We start from the raw sequence: 12,146 nt of genomic DNA on the forward strand, positions 1-12,146 counted from the left end.
CCATAACAATGACCTCCTATAAATTATATTTAACACATAAAATAGATGCTGTATTATTCAGGGTTCTCCAAAGAAACAGAGCCAATAAGATGATAGACAGATAGATAAAAGAAGATGCATTATGGAAATTGGTTTGCATGATTATGGAGGCCAAGAAGTCCTCTGATCTGCCATCTGCAAGCTGGAGATCTAGGAGAGCCAGTGGTGTAATTCAGTCTGAGTCCAATGGCCTCAAAACCAGGGAAACCAGCAGTATAATTCCCAGGCTGAAGTCAAAGTCCTGAGAACTGTGTGCGTGGGTGGGGTGTGGGGAGTGCTGGTGTAAATCCCTGAGTCTGAAGGCCTGAGAACCAGGAGCTCCAGCAACTAAGGGTGAGAGAAGATGGATGTCCTAACTCAAGAAGAGAGAAAGAGAATTCACTCTTCCTTCACCTTTGCATTATATTCAGGCCCTCAACAGATTTGATAATGCCCACTCACATTGCTGAGAGGGGATCCTCTTTATTCAGTCTACTAATTCAAATGCTAATCTCTTTCCAAAACACTCACACAGACACCCCTTAAAATAATGTTTTACCAGTTATCTAGGCATTCCTTAGGGCAGCCAAGCTAAAACATAAAATTAACCATCGCAGATGCCATATGGTTTAATTCTCTCACAGGAACCCTGGTTGAGAAAGTCTGGGGTCTATATTAAGATTTTCTTTTTGGTGATAGACACTGTCTTCACTGTCTTCTCACCTTTCTAAATGTGAGAGGCATAACTAAGTTTATAAACAAATCCAGGCCACACCACTTCCCTCACTCAGTGCCAAATCATGTCCATTCACCAGATCATGAAGAACTTTCCCAAAGCTCAGCCCTCAATGGCTACACAGTCTTCGATGGCTACAAATACTCCATCACATGGCTGAACCAAAGTGCCCCCAACTATTTTCCTGTTGTTGGATATCCTGGCTGCCTTTTTTTTTTTTTAATAACAAAGCTTCTTCTTTCTTTTTAATTAAAAAACACTGGCAGGAGTATGGAGTTTTGATTGGATGAGAGCCAGATTCAAGACCACTTAGCCAGCTATTGCAATGGCTCAGAATAAGGTCATAAAGATTCTGAATCTCAAGCTGTTGCCCTGGGTAGAGTGCCAGGGCGTCACAGCTCACAGCAACCTCAAACACTTGGACTTAAGTGATTCTTTTGCTGAGCCTCCCAAGTACCTGGGACTACAGGCACCTGCCACAAAGCCTGACTATGTTTTGTTGTTGTTGTTGCAGTTGTCATTGTTGTTTAGCTGGCCAGGTCCAGGTTTGAACCTGCCAGCCTTGGTGTATGTGGCCGACACCCTACCCGCTAAGCTAGGGCACCACCAAAGTTTCCATATTTTTAGGGATAAATAGTACTCCATGGTATACATATATCACAGCTTATTAATCCATTCATGTGTTGATGGGCACTTGGGTTGTTTCCACACTTTTACAACTGTGAACTGATCACAAAGCCTGCCTCTTAAAACTTAACAGAGCACTCTGATTTCTAGGTGATTGTTTCTTCTCTGTTTTCCCTTTGAGCAAACAATGATGCTCTTAGGATGTTTTCTGTCAGGGGCTGTGCCCATTGCACCCTCCAGAGTGGAGAAAAAGTGAAGGCAGTTGACTCTTTGAGGATTCTCTGCCCTTGGATGTCTTCTGGAGAGCAGGTGGCAGGCTGTATACCTCAGCTGCAAGCCAAAGGCTGCTGGAAGCAAAAGGTTTCCATTTCTAGCAGAATTTTTCACATTAAACTGAAGAAAAAAATTAATTATTGTAAAATTTTATGATTTTTCTTCAAGTGCAGTGGCTGTAATCCTAACACTCTGGAAGGCCAACGTGGGAGGATTGCTTGAGCTCAGAATTTGGAGAACAGCCTGAACAAGAGGAAGACCTGGTCTCTACCAAATATAGAAAAATTAGCCAGGCATTGTGGCAGGCACCTGCAGTCCCAGCTGCTTGGGAGGCTGAGGCAGGAAGATCTCTTGAGCCCAGGAGTTTGAGATTGCTATGAGCTGGGCTGCACCATGGCACTCTAGCCTGAGCAACAGAGTGAGACTCTGTCTCAAAAAAAAAAAAAAAGCACTTTATGATTTTTCTATGCAGAAAGGCATCACTCTTACCAAGACAGTATCTATAATTTAGGTATCTAAATATTTTCCTTAAGAGAATACAGGCAGTCTCCGAGTTATAAATATCCAACTTACATGCAACTTGCACTTATTACAGTAAGTCCCCGAGTTACAAATACCTGATGGTATGACTTGCACTTATGAACAGAGATTATCACAGGTAATAGTTAAACATACCTGTTCCAATTTACATACAAATTCAGCTTAAGAACCAACCTACAGAGGGGCAGAGACAAGATGGCTGACTGAAGCCAGCTATCCACAGAGGCTCCCATCCAGAAGGAGAGTTAAAGGACAGAAATTTAGCAGGTAACCTGGTAGATTTGAGCTACACCAAGAGAGAAGGTTGAAGAACGCACATCAACCCTGCTGAGGCAAGCTGCAACCCCAAGGATACAAACAAAAGGTACAAAATCCATCACCAAGAGGACGGGAGTCCCCTCCCCCAGGAGAATGGCTCGGAGTGCCCCACAAACAAACCAGCAGAGTTCAAAGTCCTCCCACTACACTCCACAGGACAGATCCCCTAAAAGCTGGACCTACTTCCCCTAGTAGGGTGCCATGGCGTTCTCCTGCCAGGCATAAAATTGTATAAAACTGTATATTCTCTACCTGAAGCTCTGAGCTCCCAGCATTCCCCTCCACTCTCACTCTGAGGTCTGGAGGCCTGTCCCCCAGGAGTCCAGATTCTTGGGTGATTTCTCGAGGGGTGTGGACAGTGCCTAAACTGCAGCTGGTCAGTGCTGACTCTGGGGCATGGGAGTGAAGAGAGGACGGTCGGCTGACAGGGAACTACACCGGAGCAACAGTGCCCTGAGGAGCAGAGCAGCAACTATCTTTTAACAACAATAGGGCTCATTCCTGGATATTCTGAAGCCACACCCCCTGTCTCCCTGGGCAACCAGAGGAGACCAGGCATCTAATCAGGTGGCAACCACCACGGAACAGATCTGGGACAGAAACGCAGGCACCATGAGTAAAGGGTTTGCCTGAGGCGGTACCAGCCTGGGTGGAGTGCAGGGACTAGAAACACACTCACAGACCCGGGAAGTTCCCAAGGTGGGGCCGACCCAGAGGACTGCTTTACTGAGGCTAAGACACACCTGGCCCTCAGGGGATCATCAGCCTATAGACAAAGGAAGACAGGAGGCTAGAACTGACAGGTAACTGAATACAAACCTGCAAGAGCAAAGACAAGGCCTGAGGCACAGGCTCTGGGAATTCAAAACACCTTCTCTTCTGCAGGGGAATTTAGCAGGGACAGAAACAAATTCCTGAAAAGATGTTCTGTTCTGTCAGTAACATCAATCATGGGTGGGCCTGGAACTGAGTGAAAACCCCCCATTAAGCGCCCAAGTTTGTCAGGCCACACCTCCCCTTGCTAGACAGAGGCAGAGTGCAGTGGCTTGGCTGGGCAGAAATAGATTTCCTTGTGATTCAGGCAGGTGCAAACTCCTAAAGTATCTGTTCACCACAGGCACCTGGGTCAGCAAACTGCAGGGCTATCAGTGACTGGGTGTGACAGAGGTGCAAGGTGGGGAAGGAGGCATCAACCTTCCGGGACTGATCTATTTGCTGGGTGGCTCCTCCTGACTCCATTCAACACTGGAGCAAGCCATATCAGAGTAGTCACCAGACCCCTGTGATCCAGTTGCCAGAGACCTTTTGAACTCTCCCACCTGAGACAGGTGCTGACTGAGACAATTGATTTGGACCTTTTGAACTGAACCAGTCACCCAAGGACTATTCAGGTGGTGCCCTGGGTGTGTGGTTGTATGAAGGTTTGATTTTCCTTTTCCAATTGTTGCCTGAGGGGGGTGAGGTGACTTAATTGCTGGTATTTATCCACAGCTGAGACTTCAAACCACAGTAACTGTTTCACTAGGGTTGAACAGAAACCAGCTTAAAACAAGACAGAACCACTTAGCCCCACCACACCAAACAGGGCCCCAGTTTCTCAGGCCATAGCACTGTACGGGTCCTAGACAAAGCTCCAGGGAAAAAAATCAAACAGTGTAAAACAATCATGGGGCAGAATCAGTGGAAAAACTCTGGTAACATGAATAACCAGAATAGATCAACACCCCTCCCCCCAAGGAAAGATATGGCAGATGTAACTGAAGATCCCATTCATAAACAGCGGGCCAAGATGTCAGAAATCAAATTCAGAATTTGGATTGCAAACAAGATTAATAGAATGGAGGAAAATTTGGAATTAGAAATTTGAGGAGAAATTCAAAAGTCGGAATTAGAAATTCGAGGAGACATTCAAAAGTGGTCTCATAAATTTAATGAATTTAAAGACAAAACCACCAAAGATTTTGATGCACTGAAGCACAAATTTCCAGCCTCAAGATATGAAAAATACAGTAGAATCCCTCAGTAACAGAGTGGTGCAAGCAGAAGAAAGGATTTCTGACATTGAAGACAAAGCCTTTGAATGCTCCCAAACTCTCAAAGAAAAAGAAAAATGGAGACCAAAATGGATCATTCTATCAGAGAGCTCTGGGATAATTTGAATAAGGCTAATATCTGCCCCATTAGAATGCCCGAAAGTGATGAAGTGGCCTAGCTGGGCACAGAGGCCCTTCTCCATGAAATTAAGAAAGAGAATTTTCCAGACATGCCTAGAGATTCTGAAATTCAGATAGCAGACAGTTTCAGAACCCCAGCATGATTCAATACCAGTAAGACATCCCCCAGGCATATCATAATTAACTTCACTAAAGTTAATATGAAGGAGAAAATTCTAAAGCAGCCAGACGGAAGAAAGCCATTACCTACAAAGGGAAGAATATTAGAATGACTGCAGATCTCTCTGCTGACACTTTTCAAGCCAAAAGAGGGTGGTCATGGACTTTTAATATCCTAAAGCAAAATAACTTTCAACCCCAGATCCTGTATCCACCTAAACTGAGTTTTATTAATGATGGAGAAATTAAATACTTTAATGACATTCATATGTTGAAGAAATTTGCCATAACCAAACCAGCTCTTCAGGATATTCTCAGACCTATCGTCCATAATGACCATCGTCCATAATGATCCTCTACCACAAAAGTAAAGTCACTCAGAAACTTTAGATCAAACTCCAACTTCCACACTGGCGAAATGAATAAAAATGTCCACTGGAATTTCGAAAAACCCGATACCCAAAATATTACAAGACTTATCAATATTCTCCATTAATGTGAATGGCTTAAACTGTCCTCTAAAGAGGCACAGGTTAGCTGACTGGATACAAAACCTTAGGCCAGATATTTGCTGCATAAAGCAGTCACATCTTACCTTAAAAGACAAATCTAGACCCAGGGTAAAAGGATGGTCATCCCTATCTCAGGCAAATACTAATCATAAAAAAGCAGGTGTTGCAATTTTATTTGCAGATACAATAGGCTTTAAACCAACAAAAGTAAGGAAGGATAAGAATGGGCACTTCATATTTGTTAAGGGTAATACCCAATATGATGAGATTTCAATTATTAATATCCATGCACCCAACCAGAATGCACCCCAATTTATAAGAGAAACTCTAACAGACATAGGCAACTTGATTTCCTCCAGCTCCATAATTGTCGGAGATTTCAACACTCCTTTGGCAGTGCTGGATCGATCTTCCAACAAGAAGCTAAGCGAAGAAATCTTAGATTTAAACCTAACCATCCAACATTTGGATTTAGCAGACATCTACAGAACATTTCCTCCCAACAAAACTGAATACACATACTTCTCATCAGCCCATGGAACTTACTCCAAAATCGATCACAGCTTAGGTCACAAGTCTAACCTCAGTAAATTTATTTATTTATTTATTTTTTATTGTTGGGGATTCATTGAACCTATGTAAATTTAAAGGAATAGAAATTATTCCATGCACCTTCTCGGACCACCATGGAATAAAACCTGAGCTCAGTAACAACAGGAATCTGCATACTCATACAAAAACATGGAAGTTAAATTATGTTATGCTGAATGATAGCTGGGTCAGAGATGAGATTAAGAAAGAAATCGCCAATTTTTTGGAACAAAACAACAATTAAGACACAAACTATCAGAACCTCGGGGACACTGGAAAGGCTGTTCTAAGAGGGAAATTTATAGCACTGAAAGAGTTCTAAAGAGAATGGAAAGAGAGGAAGTTAACAACTTAATGGGGTATCTCAAGCAACTGGAAAAGGAAGAACATTCCAACCAGAAACCCAGTAGAAGAAAAGAAATAACCAAAATTAGAGCAGAATTAAATGAAATTGAAAACAAAAGAATAATACAATAGATCAATAAATCAAAAAGCTGCTTTTTCGAAAAGGTCAATAAAATAGATAAACCTTTGGCCAAACTAATGACGAAAAAAAGAGTAAAATCTCTAATCTCACCAATCAGAAACAACAAAGACAAAATAACAACAGACTCGTCAGAAATCCAAAAAATCCTTAATGAATATTACAAAAAACTTTATTCTCAGAAATATGAAAATCTGAAGGAAATGGACCGATACTTGGAAGCCCGTCACCTTCCAAGACTTAGCCAGAATCAAGTGGAAATTTTGAACAGGCCCATATCAAGTTCGGAAATAGCATCAACCATACAAAACCTCCCTAAAAAGAAAAGCCTGGGACCAGATGGTTTCACGTCTGAATTCTACCAAACCTTTAAAGAGGAATTAGTACCTATATTACTCAACCTGTTCCAAAAGGTAGAAAAAGAAGGAAGACTACCCAATACGTTCTATGAAGCAAACATCACCCTGATCCCCAAACCAGGAAAAGACCAACAAGAAAAGAAAATTATAGACCCATACCACTAATAAATATAGATGTAAAAATAATCAACAAGATCCTAACAAACAGAATCCAGCAACACATCAAACAAATTATACATCATGACCAAATTGGTTTTATCCCAGGGTCTCAAGGATCGTTCAATATACGTAAATCTATAAATGTAATCCAGCACATAAACAAAATAAAAAACAAAGACCATATGATTCTCTCAATCGGTGCAGAAAAAGCATTTGATAATATCCAGCATCACTTAATGATCAGAACACTTAAGAAAATAGGTATAGAAGGGACATTTTTAAACTGATAGAGGCCATCCACAGCAAACCCACAGCCAATATCATATTGAATGGAGTTAAATTGGAATCATTTCCACTCAGATCAGGAAACAGAGAAGGCTGCCCATTGTCTCCATTGCTTTTTAACATTGTAATGGAAGTTTTAGCCACTGCAATTAGGGAAGAAAAGGTGATCCATAATATCCATGTAGGGTCAGAAGAGATTAAACTTTCGCTCTTCGCGGATGATATGATAGTATATCTGGAAAATACTAGGGACTCTACTACAAAATTATTAGAAGTGATCAAGGAATACAGCAGCGTCTCAGGTTACAAAATCAACATTCATAAATCAGTAGCCTTTACATATACCAACAACAGTCAAGTTGAAAAAACAGATAAGGACTCTATCCCATTCGCATTAGTGCCAAAGAAGATGAAATATATGGGAACTAATCTAACAAAGGACGTGAAAGATCTCTATAAAGAGAACTATGAAACTCTAAGAAAAGAAATAGCTGAAAATGTTAACAAATGGAAAAACATACCATGCTCATGGCTGGGAAGAATCAACATTGTTAAAATGTCCATACTACCCAAAGCAATATATAATTTCAATGCAATCCCTATTAAAGCTCCACTGTCATACTTTAAAGATCTTGAAAAAACAATACTTCGTTTTATATGGAATCGAAAAAACCTCGAATAGCCAAGACATTACTCAGAAATAAAAACAAAGCAGGAGGAATTATGCTACCAGACCTCAGACTATACTACAAATTGATAGTGATCAAAACAGCATGGTACTGGCACAAAAACAGAGAAGTAGATATCTGGAACAGAATAGAGAACCAAGAGATGAATCCAGCTGCTTACCATTATTTAATCTTTGACAAGCCAATTAAAAACATCCAGGGGGGAAAAGATTCCCTATTTAGCAAATGGTGGTGGGTGAACTGGCTGGCAACTTGTAGAAGACTAAATCTGGACCCACACCTTTCACCATTAACCAAGATAGACTCTCACTAGATTAAAGATTTAAACTTAAGACGTGAAACTACAAAAATACTAGAAGAGAGTGCAGGGAAAACCTTTGAAGAAATCGGTCTTGGTGAGTATTGTATAACGAGCACCCCCCGGGCAATTGAAGCAGCTTCAAGAATACACTACTGGGACCTGATCAAACTAAAAAGCTTCTGCACAGCCAAGAACACAGTAAGTAAAGGAAGCACACAGCCCTCAGAATGGGAGAAGATATTTGCAGGTTATGTCTCCGACAAAGGTTTAATAACCAGAATACACAGAGAACTCAAACATATAAGCAAGAAAAGAACAAGTTATCCCATCACAGGCTGGGCAAGGTTCTTGAAGAGAGACTTCTCTGAAGAAGACAGGCGTGCGTCCTACAGACATATGAAAAAGTGCTCATCATCTTTAATCATCAGAGAAATGCAAATCAAAACTACTTTGAGAGTTCATCTAACTCCAGTAAGATTAGCCTACATCACAAAATCCCAAGACCAGAGATGTTGGCATGGATGTGGAGAAAAGGGAACACTTCAACACTGCTGTTGGGAATGCAAATTAATACATTCTTTTTGGAAAAATGTTTGGAGAACACTTAGAGATCTAAAAATAGATCTGCCATTCATTCCTGTAATCCCTCTACTGGGCATATACCCAGAAGACCAAAAATCACATCATACCAAAGATATTTGTACCAGAATGTTTATTGCAGCCCAATTCATAATTGTTAAGTCATGGAAGAAGCCCAAGTGCCCATTGATCCACGAATGGATTAATAAATTGTGGTATATGTACACCATGGAATATTATGCAGCCTTAAAGAAAGATGGAGACTACTTCTTTCATGTTTACATGGATGGAGCTGGAACATATTCTTCTTAGAAAAGTATCTCACGAATGGAAGAAAAAGTACCCAATGTACTCGGCCCTACTATGAAACTAATTTATGGCTTTCACATGAAAGCTATAACCCAGTTATAACCCAAGAATAGAGGGAAGGTGTAAAGTGAGGGGAGGGAGATGGAAGGTTGGCGGAGGGAGGGTGATTTGTGGGATTACACCTGCGGTGCATCTTACAAGGGTATATGGGAAACTTAGTAAATGTAGAATGTAGATGTCTTAACACAGTAACTAAGAAAATGCCAGGAAGGGTATGTTAACCAGCGTAATGAAAATGTGTCAAACGGTCTATAAAACCAGTGTATGGTGCCCCATGATCTCATTAATGTACACAGGTATGATTTAATAAAAAAATAAATAAATAAATAAAGTCACATTTTCCAACCTGAAAAAAATAGAAAGAAATCTTCTGTCAGTGATTCACATTGCTGATTCTATTCTTCATAGAATTCAACTATCTGTTCTCAGAGAAATAAAATATTGACTAACACGTATCCCCGTGATGGCCAATGCACTTTAGAATGATATGGCCAATCCATACTGAAACCTCATTATTTGACTTCAGCATGTTACAAAACTGATTATGCTGTTTTGCATTTGTATCAATGTTATTAACAATTTTACAACTTGTGGGGTACTGTGACTTAAAATGATAGCTTTGGCACAGAGATTTTGCCCATGCAGGATACAACAACAAAAAACAAATGAGAGCAAAAAAAAAAAGTTTATGGTGCACCATGATCGCATTAATGTACAGAGCTATGATTTAACAATAATAATAAAAAAGAACCAACCTACAGAACTTATCTTGTTTACAACCTGGGAACTGCCTGTACCTTTAGCTCTAAGACCTGAGAGTCACGATTCTGGATTTGAGATATGTTTATTTGGTTTTTCTATAATACCAATGTTTAAAAATTCAAATTCAGAGGTGCTGTTTCTTGATATTTTGGATATAGATATACACTCAAAATAAAGACACTTGCCTGCATTGGATGCCTGTGCAAGATTCTAAAATGTGCCTTAACATCTTGCCAAGCAATAACATGAACCTCATAGTAAATTCAGAAATCTGTTTTGCTCTCTTTTGGGTGAATAATTCAGTCAAAACAGATTGCTTTTTTTGAGCATTCTAGGGTTTGGTTGCCATCAGTTTCTCCCTTATCTTTTCAGACTTGAGACCCTCCCTCAGAATAACAGTCTTACCCTGAAAAGGAAAATGAATTCTCCCAGACTCTGAATTGCTTATTTTTTTTTATTAAATCATAACTGTATACATTGATATGATCATGGGGCATCATACATTCGCTTCATAGACCATTTGACACATATTCATCACAATGGTTAACATAGCCTTCCTGGCATTATCTCAGTTACTGTGCCAAAATATTTGCATTCTACATTTACCAAGTTTCGCAAATACCCCTGTAACATGCACCACAGGTATGATCCCACGGATCCCCCTCCCTCTACCCACCACCCCCCTCCCTCCCCTCCCTTTCCCAATTCCCCCTATTGTTAGGTTGTAACTGGGTTATAGCTTTCATGTAAGAGCCCCAAATTAGTTTCATAGTAGGGCTGAGTACATTGGGTACTTTTTCTTCCATTCTTGAGATACTTTACTACGAAGAATATGTTCCAGCTCCATCCATGTAAACATGAAAGAGGTAAAGTCTCCATCTTTCTTTAAGGCTGCATAATATTCCATGGTGTACATATACCACCATTTATTAATCCATTAGTGGATTGATGGGCACTTGGGCTTTTTCCATGACTTAGCAATTATGAATTGGCCTGCAATAAACATTCTGGTACAAATATCTTTGTTATGTTGTGATTTTTGGTCTTCTGGGTATATGCCCAGCAGAGGAATTACAGGATTGAATGGCAGATCTATTTTTAGATCTCTGAGTGTTCTACATATATCTTTCCAAAAGGAATGTATCAATTTGCACTCCCACCAGCAGTGCAGAAGCATACCCATTTCTCCGCATCCACGCCAACATCTCTGGTCTTGAGATTTTGTGATATAGGCTAGTCTCACTGGAGTTAGATGATATCTCAAAGTAGTTTTGATTTGCATTTCTCTGATGATTAAAGATGATGAGCATTTTTTGATATGTCTGAAGGCCGTGCGCCTGTCTTCTTCAGAGAAGTTTCTCTTCAAATCCCTTGCCCAGCCTGCGATGGGATCCCTTGTTTTTTTCTTGCTGATGCGTTTGAGTTCTCTGTGGATTCTGGTTATTAAACCTTTGTCAGAGATGTACCCTGCAAATATCTTCTCCCATTCTGAGGGCTGTTTGTTTGCTTTACTTACTGTGTTCTTGGCTGTGCAGAAGCGTTTTAGTTTGATCAAGTCCCAGTAGTGTATTTTTGAAGCTGCTTCAACTGCCCGGGGGATTCTCCTCATAAAATACTCACCCAGACCAATTTCTTCAAGGGTTTTCCCTGCATTCTCCTCTAGTATTTTTATAGTTTCATGTCTTAAGTTTAAATTTTTAATCCAGTGAGAGTCTATCTTAGTTAATGGTAAAAGGTGTGAGTCCAATTTCCGTCTTCTGCAGGTTGCCAGCCAGTTCACCCAGCACCATTTGTTAAATAGGGAATCTTTTCCCCACTGAATGTTTTTAATTGGCTTGTCAAAGATCAAATAGCGGTGAGTAGCTGGATTCATCTCTTTGTTCTCTATTCTGTTCCAGATATCTATTTCTCTGTTTTTGTGCCAGTACCATGCTGTTTTGATCACTATCGATTTGTACTAAAGTCTGAGGTCTGGTAGTGTGATTCCTCCTGTTTTTTTTTTTTTATTGTTGGGTATTCATTGAGGGTACAATAAGCCAGGTTACACTGATTGCAACTGTTAGGTAAAGTCCCTCTTGCAATCATGTCTTGCCCCCATAAAGTGTGACACACACCAAGGCCCCACCCCCCTCCCTCATTCCCTCTTTCTGCTTTCACCCCCATAACCATAATTGTCATTAATTGTCCTCATATCAAAATTGACTACATAGA

This window comes from Nycticebus coucang, chromosome X, assembly GCF_027406575.1.
Source record: "Nycticebus coucang isolate mNycCou1 chromosome X, mNycCou1.pri, whole genome shotgun sequence".
In the NCBI taxonomy this organism is placed as follows: Eukaryota; Metazoa; Chordata; class Mammalia; order Primates; family Lorisidae; genus Nycticebus; species Nycticebus coucang.